The 10965-nt window shown below is 40.9% G+C and overlaps 1 long non-coding RNA gene across 1 annotated transcript; it reads right to left on the bottom strand.

The window, feature by feature from the left end:
* Positions 1-1562: 1562 nt before the first annotated feature.
* On the bottom strand, positions 1563-7964 carry LOC128412396 (uncharacterized). Its single transcript, XR_008330086.1, has 3 exons — positions 7866-7964; positions 6091-6520; positions 1563-2292 (listed from the first exon to the last, which is right to left on the bottom strand). It is a non-coding gene; the product is annotated as an uncharacterized LOC128412396 (long non-coding RNA).
* Between the last annotated feature and the right edge of the window lie 3001 nt (positions 7965-10965).

The following is a 10965-nucleotide window of genomic DNA, read 5'->3' as shown; positions in this document are numbered from 1 at the left end:
CCAATGCTCTTCCTGAGTACACCTTTCACTTTCACCTATGCGTGCGAATGGATGTCATTCATTCCTAAGGGGGAATGGATGTACCGCTTGGTAATGTCACATGTTGGGAACAAAAGTTGCCCATCACACTAGTCTGTGAGGGAAGATGTGTGGAAGCAATGCCTTTGCATTCTCATTGGAAGATAGCTTTACAATTATGGGGTATGGGGGGCTTAGTTAGCATAAAGAAAGTCAACTTTATTCAACATCTCCTGTGTTTCCTTAAAGTGGCAGCTCATTTAAAGAACCTTCATCTCTAATCTAGCAAATCAGGGTCATCATGACAACCAATCCCTCTCATATGTTAGGAGAGGTCGGAAAGAAATGAAAGAATTTTGTGCAGGAGCTCTTTTGAATTCTCTTTGTCATGCTAGACACGTCAGAAAATTCTGTTAAATGCAAAGTATTCTTGAGGCTGACATGTCATAACAGACCCTTTAGCAATTTCAAAAATAACAATACAACGTGGTGGAAATAACAAGCCTGCCATTTTCTTTCCCACATTTGGAAAGACAGCTCTATTTGTGACCTGAACATTCTGGGATTCCCAGCAGGAGAAATATCCCAAAATTCAATGCATTTACTAACTTGTCCCCAGAAACACTGTAATTTGTGAGATTGAAAGATAGCAACCACTTTGATAGTGTTTGCCAATAGAAAAACATATATAAAATGTATAATGACATTGATTTTGCAGTCTGAAGGGATTCAGAAATAGATTTAAAGTTGCCAGCAGTGCAATTCTGCTAAAGCAGGCCAGCAAAACTTGTAGCTTACCTAGTCCAAAGACATGCCTCCAGCGCATTAGAACCTCATTCCCTTGTTGCAGCCTTGGAACCGCAAGTGCATAGCATGGGTAGGAGGGTTTGTCAAGCATTTAATAGACCACCATAGAGAACTAGTGGGATGCATTCAAACTGGTGAATCAACAATTGTGCAGAACTGCAATGTAGTCAGAAGGAGAAGTATTTTCCAAAACCAGGCAAATACCCTCGAGGAGCTGAATAAATCAACTGTTTTGGCTGCCAACCTGGGACTATTTGATCACCTTGAGTTCTATGATTCATGTCTGGTGAGTCACATGACATGGAGATCAGGTGGATTCCAGATGTATGCTGTTTCAGTCAACAATTCAAAAAATATCTATTTCCCTGACTATTGATACCCATTCATTGCAATTGATCTTATCATTTTGTTCTATTGATCTGGCTTTATTCTGATATTTTGTTCTTGTTTTGTTTGTGAATAGCCTTGGTAGTTCTTTTTGAAATGTAAGACAATATATAAGTTCTTTTAATGAAATAAATATTTATTTATTTATTCTAGCCAAAAAACCTTCAAATTCTCTTTGGAAGCTGATCCAGTTAGAATATTTTATACAATGAAACTCATCTCAAGATCCCTAGGAATGACACTTGGGGCAAAGACAATATAACAACTTGTTTCTTTGTTTTAATATTAATATAATTTACATTTCACCTTTTCAGCATACAATAGCATTCAAGACAGCTGAAAATGCAATAAAATAATAATAAACCATACCAAAACCCAACAAACGTTGAAGTTTGGAGAATATTGGATGCAATATTGAAGTCAAATGTTAATAAATTTATTTCCATCCTAATGCATGCTCCACTGGTTTTCACTGTGGTTCAGTGTAAATCATGAAAATGCTTATGTAGAGTCTGCCTATTGGCAAGAACCAGGGACATCAGCAACAGCCAGCCTCCCACTGATTTTATAACTATTCTGGAAACACACACATAGGAAGAGAGCCCCCTGTTGTTGTTTTTTACTTTTGGGGGGGCAGGATAGGTGAATCAACATTCAACTTACTGGTATGTCTGCGTGTAAAGCAAGTTTCAAAGCTAAGATCACTCCAAGGGCAAACGAAATCACTGTAACTGCTATTAAAATCCTGTGCCCATTGTTACCAAACAATCTGGTCCAAAAGACAATAAAAAAATATAGCAAGGTATGGCTGGGGAGACCAAGTCCACCTAGCTTAGCATTCTGTTTTCAACAGTGGTCAGTCCAGTACTTCTGGGGAAAATGTATATTGGCAGTAAAATGTAAAATCACTTACATTCTGACTGCTTGTCAGCTTGCAGATTCAATTAAACCTCATTTTCTATTCTAAATATCTCAAAGTCAAATTAAATGTGATAGCAGTGAGCCCAGGTCATGGTCTGAAGCCCATTATTCAGCAACTATGCAGGTTTGTCCAGTGTCTAGATGAGGCATTGCAGCTCCCTGGGGGAAAGATGAGTTGTTATAAATACAATCAGTAAATAGCTGTGACATTGACAGATCCATCTCTTAAAGTGTGGGCCTTACCCAATCATGCATAAAACAGGTGTAAGTGAGGTCAGTCTGATGAGAAAAGGGGCGGAGGGGGGGGAGGCTATCTCTGTGACCAACATAAATCTCTTCACAACCCTGCCCCCTGGCACTTCTCTCTAGCTAGGCTCACTTTTGGAATCAGATCCAGTTAGAGGGGAAAGGGGAAGAGGTTAAGTGGTAAACTATGGAGAAGTAAGCCTCAGAAGAACATCTCCTCCATGTGAGCTTTTGCTACATCCCCATTTAAATGTGTGTACACAAACACACACAGTATAATTATTAAAAGTGCAAAAAGATAAAATGATCAAATCAGATGAGCTACCAAACTAACAAGCAATTATTACAGAAGGTCATGTTTGGGTATAAATACAGAAATACAACAAAACTAAAGCAAAAAAAATTAGGAAATGCCCCTTGACACTGCTATTTATTGGTATTTTTCCTGCATTGCAGGAGGTTGGACTAGGTGACTCTCAGGGATCCTTCCAACTCTACAATTCTATGGTTTGTTAAATTTATTTCTCATCTTTATCCATCCGTGAGCTCAAGACAATGATGAACTGAGAAAAAACAATCCATACTTGAATCATGATTGCAAGAGACTCTTGGTTAGAGTGATAGGTCTGCCATTAGCACATCTAGGTTGGGTCTTAAAGACAAGGTTGTCCCACTGCTATAAACATAAACCTGATTTAGGCCTCTATTGACTACCCAGAAAGCCTCAACAAACACCTTGATACTGGGAGTGTTGTTAGCATTCCCTTTTCCTAGTCATTGTGAATTAAGTGCTTCTCACTTCTCAAGGTGCTTCTCCATTGCCTTCTCACAGTGCCACAATCAATGCAGACATGTATAAAGTAAAAGGCTAATACTTCTCTTGATATCCAGCTGATATATTATTCATTTATAAAAGTTTTTTAAAAATAAAATATCTATAACCAAATATAGATACATCTGGATGATATTAAAATGTGATGTATCTAATATCTGTATCTCTTGATTCAGCACTTGTGATGTTAATGAAGAAATATAATCTCATACGAGAGATATAGGACACATAAATTTGGGATTGGGCTTCTTAATAGGACAGTTAATCCATGTATAATCCTTCCTTAAATTAAATTCCAGTGCAATGCGACAGGATCTTGCTTGGAATTAACATTGCAATCTTCTGATCCATCTGTGAGTTCACACTTATTAGTGCAGAATTAGATATAAAGCAACTACTGTAGTCATGCAGATCATTAAGGATCTGCACAGAACACAAATCTTTGCAGTGAACTGGCAGGTTTTTGTTCTTCGTGTGTTCACTTCTCATTTTTTAAAGGTACAGCATCCTTTTAAAAGTGCCAGATAAAACTTGGATGTTACAGTTGAATGGAGTGACATTTATTGCAGATGGTTTAAGTAATAAAACATGACAAGCTATCTAGATACACTGATTAATGACAACCTCAACTGTGCAGTAATTTGTAGATGGATGCTTTGAACATAGAAAAGTATTTATTTTTGAGTGTTTTTCACTCAAACACTTCAAAAAGAGATTTTTGAATTCAACACTTTCTCCCGTATCTGCTTCACAAATCCCATGAAAATATTTTAGCAATCATTAGCATAAGTACAGTTAAAACTGTATCTGAACATAAGTTCATTTAACAGAAAAGCAAAACTGTATTAAACTCTCTGTTCTTCCACATGTTTTCTCCTGAAAAAAATGTTTGTTTGTGACCTGAAATCTAGATGTATCATTTCAAGACAGCAAGTTATATCTTTGAATGAAATCCCTACACATCTAAAACCAAGTAAATCAGTGAAAAGATCATGCTAGGTCCTTTCACACCCACACCTCAACACCCACAAACCCTTAGTCTGAAGGAATAGATTTTCGGAATAGCTTTACCATGATCTGGTGCAAAATAGGATTTTAACCCTAGCAGTTCGAAAGCATGTCAAAGTGCAAGTAGATAAATAGGTACCGCTTTGGCGGGAAGGTAAACGGCATTTCCGTGCGCTGCTCTGTTTCACCAGAAGCGGCTTAGTCATGCTGGCCACATGACCCGGAAGCTGTATGCTGGCTCCCTCGGCCAATAAAGCGAGTTGAGTGCCGCAACCCCAGAGTCGGTCACGACTGGACCTAATGGTCAGGGGTCCCTTTACCTTTATGCTTAACCAGAGCTGGCCCTTCCAAGGTTCAGAGTGAGGCAGCTGCCTCAGGTGGCAAATTCCTATCATGAGTGCTGAAGCATGGTTCAGCTACAAGTCTCGTCAGATTTCGTGCACAGAATGGGGAATGCACCAGCTTGTCTTTCACCCTGGGCAGCAAAATGGCTTGGGCCACTCCTGTGCTTAACTACGTGCAACAGTAAAAGCCTCTTCACTGAGGTCAGAATTCAAAATCTTGAAAATACACATAGGCTGCCCCCCACTGTCCTAGTTCTATTGCTTGAAATTAACTACTGACTTAACAACCTAATTCAGTCTTAATATGTAAAGGTAAAGGTAAAGGACCCCTGACAGTTAAGTCCAGTCACGACGACTCAGGATTGCGGCGCTCATCTCGCTTTACTGGTCGAGGGAGCCAACGTTTTCCACAGACAGTTTTTCCGGGTCACGTGGCCAGCATGACTAAGCTGCTTCTGGCAAACCAGAAGAGCGCACGGAAACATCGTTTACCTTTGTGCCGGAGTGGTACCTATTTATCTACTTGCACTTTGACTTGCTTTCGAACTACTAGGTTGGCAGGAACAGGGACCGAGCATCGGGAGCTCACCCCGCCGCAGGGATTCGAACTGCCAACCTTCTTATTGGCAAGCCCTAGGCTCTGTGGTTTAGACCACAGCACCACCCGCGTCCCATATGTAGTATGTCTATATAGTTGAATGGGATTTCACTCAACTAAATACAAGCACTCCTCCTTAACTAGGTGAAATTGGATGCAATTATACATATTAACATTTTAATGTTGCTCCGTTTTTGCAATGTTTTATTAGTGTGCAAGTGTCTGTCTTCAGTTACATACAAGGACAGAAGCAAGAGAAGTGAAGGTACTGCAGAACGGAAAGCTGCAGAAAATGTGCATTCTCCAATTCTATAATTTAATTTTAGAAATTTCCTTAGTTAAACTGGAATTCAAGAGTGGAACCTGGGTCTGAGAGAACCAAAGGGGAAATAAATGAATGGAACTCAGCAAAATCAGTCATTCCTAACCAATAACTCTACATACTGAGACAGCTCTACACACTGTCAAATGCCATGCTAGAAATGGTGTGGTGTAACCATGTATTGAACTAATGTGTAACTCCAGGTAGAGGTTAAGTATTCCTCGTACCACTTCCAGTGCCCTACTGTTATGTCACAGAAATTAGCAGATTACTAGCTCCAGGAGACCAGAAAGAAAGAAAGAAAGAAAGAAAGAAAGAAAGAAAGAAAGAAAGAAAGAAAAGATTTAAGTTGTAAGAGAGGCATGGAAATATTGAGGATAAAAAGGCTGTCCCTGATGTTTATCGTCAAATTCAATTACTCTGGGAAATATGTTTAAAACATTGAAAGCTCAGAAGTCTCTGTCCTTCAGAGTTTCTCTTTCTTGCTTTTTTGTGGTAGTTTTTTCATCGGAATTTGATGAGTTAGGAGTAAAAAGGATCCTTCAGTATTCACAGGCAATGCACATACATTAAAAATAATGAAATTGCTCTGCATACAGTAGCTTACCTAGCAGATTGTCACAGCGTGCCTTCTCATTAGGGTGTCTGCTTGAAGCCTTGAATCTTGGCATCCGGCAATGCAGGAATTTCCAGGTGTGAAAAGCCAGACACAGGTATTTATCTTCATTTCTAAACTGCTGTTCAGAGCACTGTGACATCCACAGAACTTTGTTTTCAACAAATATAGGAGGTCCAGATTTTCACATACTGCCAATTTCCTTCCTGTCTTTAAATGAACAACTTAAGTTTCTCTGGCTGTTTCTGCGTTTCTTGGAGTGGAAGTGTATTATTTACATTATCTGTGATAGCTAAATGGAACTGCCATGTTAAGAGGAACCAGTTCTTTTCAGTACAAGATGCTGGGAGAAAGCAACATGGAGTCTTTCTGCCTTTGTACCCTCTTTGTGAGATTCCCAGAAGCACTTGGCTGGTTACAGCTGAAAACAAGATTCTAGATTAGATGGGCCATTGAATCTTATCCTGTTCTGTTAAAGTACTGTGGTGAATGAAGAACTAACAAGGCAGAGGGCCTTCTTGGAAGTGGCGCCCGTCCTGTGGAATGCCCTCCCACCAGATGTCAAGGAAATAAACAACTATCTGACTTTTAGAAGACATCTGAAGGCAGTCCTGTTTACGGAAGTTTTTAACGTTTGATGTTTGATCGTGTTTTTAATATTCTATTGGGAGCCGCCCAGAGTGGCTGGGGAAACCCAGCCAGATGGTCGGAGTATAAATTATTATTATTATTATTATTATTATTATTATTATTATTATTATCATTTGTAGTGGAGGCCATCTGCCCCCCAGGGCTGTGGGGAAAATAATGTTTGTGGGCCCGGGCACAGGGCTTAATCCATTTCAATGCCTTATCCACCAACAAGTGGTGACAATTGCTATGAGGTGCTCAAAACCCTCCTGATGGGCATTTTTACTTTTCTGAATGTCCGGGGTTTGGGGCTGGGGGGGCACGCACATGCTCAGAAGGGCACTGCGCCCTGGAAGCAGAAGCGCCACAGCGGAGTGAGGTCACTGCATCAAAGATCAAGCAGGTGCTGGGGTCTTGCATCCGCTCGGGCTGGCAGGGCTCAGGCTTGACTAGCTTGTGCTTCTCTGCAGACTGCAGCCACTGTCATCTCAAGCCAGGGAAAGAGGCACGTGGGGGGGTGGCCCCACCCATGCCCACACACCTCTTTCCCAGGCGCAGGCTGGCAGCGACTTGGGCTGTCCTCTTTTTTGCTCTTCAAGATATGAAAACCCTATTATATGCCCAGTGAGCAGACCTGAGTGAAGACAAGGGGCTGAAGTCTTCACTCAGGTCTGCTATTAAGACCCGCCCACCCCCTGCATGTCTGTGACATGTCCATTCAAATGCAGTTGCCACTCACCAGAGCACAAGAAGTTCTTGTGTTTGTTTTTTTCTGCTGTTGTTAAGATGGCCAGGGTGGCAGCAGTGGCAGTGACTTCTTCTCATCAAAATCTCGCAAAATCTCATGCACTCCATGAGCCCTCATAACAGCTCTGTGAGAGCTCACAGGAGCTCTTGAAAATATTGTGAGATCTCACCAAAACCCACTGTCATTGCTGCTTCATAGGCACTGCCACACGACCCGGGTAGGGGAGGAATGAGGATTTGGTGGGGAGGCACCTTCTCATTTCACCTCAGGCAGCAAAATGGGACATACCACCCCTGAAAATGACTGATTGAAGTCAGTGATTCTAAACCTCTATAATGCTTTTATCCTAAATATAAAAATAAACAGTTTAACTGGCTTCATAGCTTACCCTCCAACATTTCTCTGATGAAAAGAGAATGTAGTATTCCATCATCAGCAACATTCATCATCTGACTGGGTTGCCCCAGCCACTCTGGGCAGCTTCCAACATACATAAAAACATAATAAAATATTAAAGAGAAAAACTTTCCAATACTAGGCTGCCTTCAGATGTCTTCTGAAGGTTATATAGTTACTTATCTCCTTGGCTCGGGGGTCACAGAACTCCATACCCTCCAACATTTTGCTGATAAAAACAGGGACATCCTAGGGAAAAGCGGGACTTTCCAGGATCAAATCAGAAACCAGGATGGCTTCTGTAAATCTGGGGCTGTCCCTGGAAAATAGGGACACTTGGAGGGTCTGTCATAAAAAGTTGTTTCTTAGTGGAAGCCACAGAAAATATCAAGAATCTCTGTGACTTACGCATATGTATTTAATTTGAGTCATTTGTATACCACTTAAGCCTCATTCTGTGCCCAATAAGTGCAGTATGTCTTTGCCCGGCGGCACTGGGACCATCAATGAGCAATTTTGGGTCATTGGTGGACAGGTCTGGAAACAGATTTTTTTCCTCTCGACTTGATGGGCTCTTGGTTGGGGTTTTTCCTCACCTTTACCGCAGTGAATTTATGGCCTTCATTGTTAGGTAAGGAACATTGTTTGTATAAGGGTTTTGGGCAGGATCAGCATGGTATGGGGGGCCCCATATGGACTCTGAGGGGAGGACTGACCATGACACCCCCAAGCTCTGTGTTAGAGTATCTGCCTGGTAGGAATCTGCACCCTGGTCGCCCAGTGAGACCTTGCTTGCTTGACTTGCACCACAACAAGGTTCAACACTGGCCAACTCCCGTCATACAGGTTTGGAGTGGTCCAAACCCAGCAGATCCTTTCCATCAATTGGCCCTCATAACAGCTCTGTGAGAGCTCACAGGCTTGTGGAATGATGAACTGATCCTGGGACCCAATGCCATGCCAACCCTCCCCCTGCCTGCTGCTGTCAATAAACATTTGGCCTGATTTTATCCCACCAATGTTGTACAGTCTTGTTATTTTGCTGCTTTCATGGGTCACACAGTGTGCTGCCTGGGCACTTACATATCTTTAACAGCAATGTTGAACAAATCTACCATAAATGCAGGATTGCACAGATACTTTTAAAAGAAGGTGAATGCCAATCTTAAAAAACAAAGAAAGAAACTGAGAATACACAGCACTATAATTCCTGAATGAGATTATCTGAACCCATACCTGTAGGTTGGGACAGAAGCCTCTGTAGATGGCCCAGATGACAATCTTATTCAACGTAGCACTCTGCCCATACTTCTGGACCTCTCAGTAGCATCTGATCTGATAGATGACCAGAATGTCAAAAATGGATTGAATTGGGGACACTGATTGGCAGTGTTTCTGTTCTTACTTGAGGGTAGTACAGGGTGTCTGCTGCTGCACTCTGTGGAGTCCCAACATATGAACTTAGTTTCATTCACACATGAATGGTATTACAATGATGAGCATGCAAAGGTCAACCAGACCCATGCTGCAAGCTGAACCAGTGCTGTCTCTCCCTTAATGCCTTCACCGGCTTTCCATATCCAGTGCTCAACAAGAAAATCTCAAAATATTTCACTTATAAAAAACTCTTTGAGCTGAAGAATTTAATGAAGTGAATAAGGATTTAGTTGTGCATTATGTAATCTAACTTGCTCTCTGTCAATATAATTTCACAGCAGAGATGATCACAAATAAATAATGGAACTGACCTATTTTTGGTGCAAGGAAAGCCATCAGTGGTGATTTATAGGCTGGCTGTGTTTCATTCAGCAATGCAGTTAGCAATTTATAATTTTTTTGATCTGTATAAATTCAGAGTAGCCTAGACCAAAACAACCAAATACAAGCGACAATTCACAAAAGTATCCATTCCAGGAATTATGCAGACTAAAAGCTTTTTTAAAAAAAAAAATGCCCAAATTGCAGCAGTTAGACAGTTATAAAGATAGAAATGATGTAGTTGAGACTGCAAAAATCATCAAACCATGGGCAGTGTTTCAGATTTCATTTATATGAAGGTAAGGCCTGCACATAACTGTTCAAGATTTGATTATGTTATCCCATTTTTCAAGTGCTAGAAACATCACTTCTGTGTCGTAACCCAAACCCTGTTCCTCAGCACTTCAGTTTGCTTTTAAAGTAATTATCATTAAAGACAATGTGGCTGAGGGTGTCTTCCACCCTATTTTCCCTATTGTTCATGCTTCGTATGGTGGTTTGGCTACCCACAACTGACAGGTGGGTTCCACCCCCCTGCCCCCGCCACTATTAATTTACCCATTTGAAATTAGGAATGAATTCTTCTTGGTTAAAAATACTCATTTTTAATAATAAGTTCACTTCACTGAACATTATATTTCCTTTCTTACAAGTGATGTCCTACATTTCAAAATATCTAGTAAAATCAATAGTGTTCTGTTTTCTTAGGCTGCATAGCACTATCATTTTGTTCTAGAGTCAATGGAGGTATTCCTTTTTCCACATGGTCCACACACAACCTATATCTATTGCATAATTTTTGCCAGTGAGAAAAAAAATTCCTGAGAAATTTGTTTCATCCTGAAAATAAAAGCTCATTACAAGCTGATTCTGCAATTCCTCACAGTATGTTCATTTGTAAACAGATCTAGGCAGTCCTGGAAATGTGTGCGTGTCTAACCACACCTGCCCTGTGACATTGTGGAGATGTGTCTACTAAGATCACAATCGGTACATCTTTCTTCAATCACCATGTGCAGGGAGGAAAAAACATGGGTAACCTAATCAAATGGTTTTGGGTCCTCACCCACTTCAAATGTATATCTCAAATCAATCTTATTTTAGTGTTTTGTTGGAAGCCACCCAGAGTGGCTGGGGAAACCCAGCCAGATGGGCGGGGTATAAATAATAAAATATTATTATCTTGATTGCAAGCAGCATGTTGAGGGTGAGTATTGCCTGTTCGGGATTGAGGAAAAACTACATTTTTGTGCTACAAATGGGTTAGTGTGTGCCTTACTCCTTGCTTCACCATATTGTATATGCAGCCTAACCTATCAGGAACGTGTGGATGG

This window comes from Podarcis raffonei, chromosome 4, assembly GCF_027172205.1.
Source record: "Podarcis raffonei isolate rPodRaf1 chromosome 4, rPodRaf1.pri, whole genome shotgun sequence".
Taxonomy (NCBI): Eukaryota; Metazoa; Chordata; class Lepidosauria; order Squamata; family Lacertidae; genus Podarcis; species Podarcis raffonei.
The sequence above is the reverse complement of the archived record's forward strand: the minus strand, read 5'-3'. Positions and strand labels throughout refer to the sequence as shown.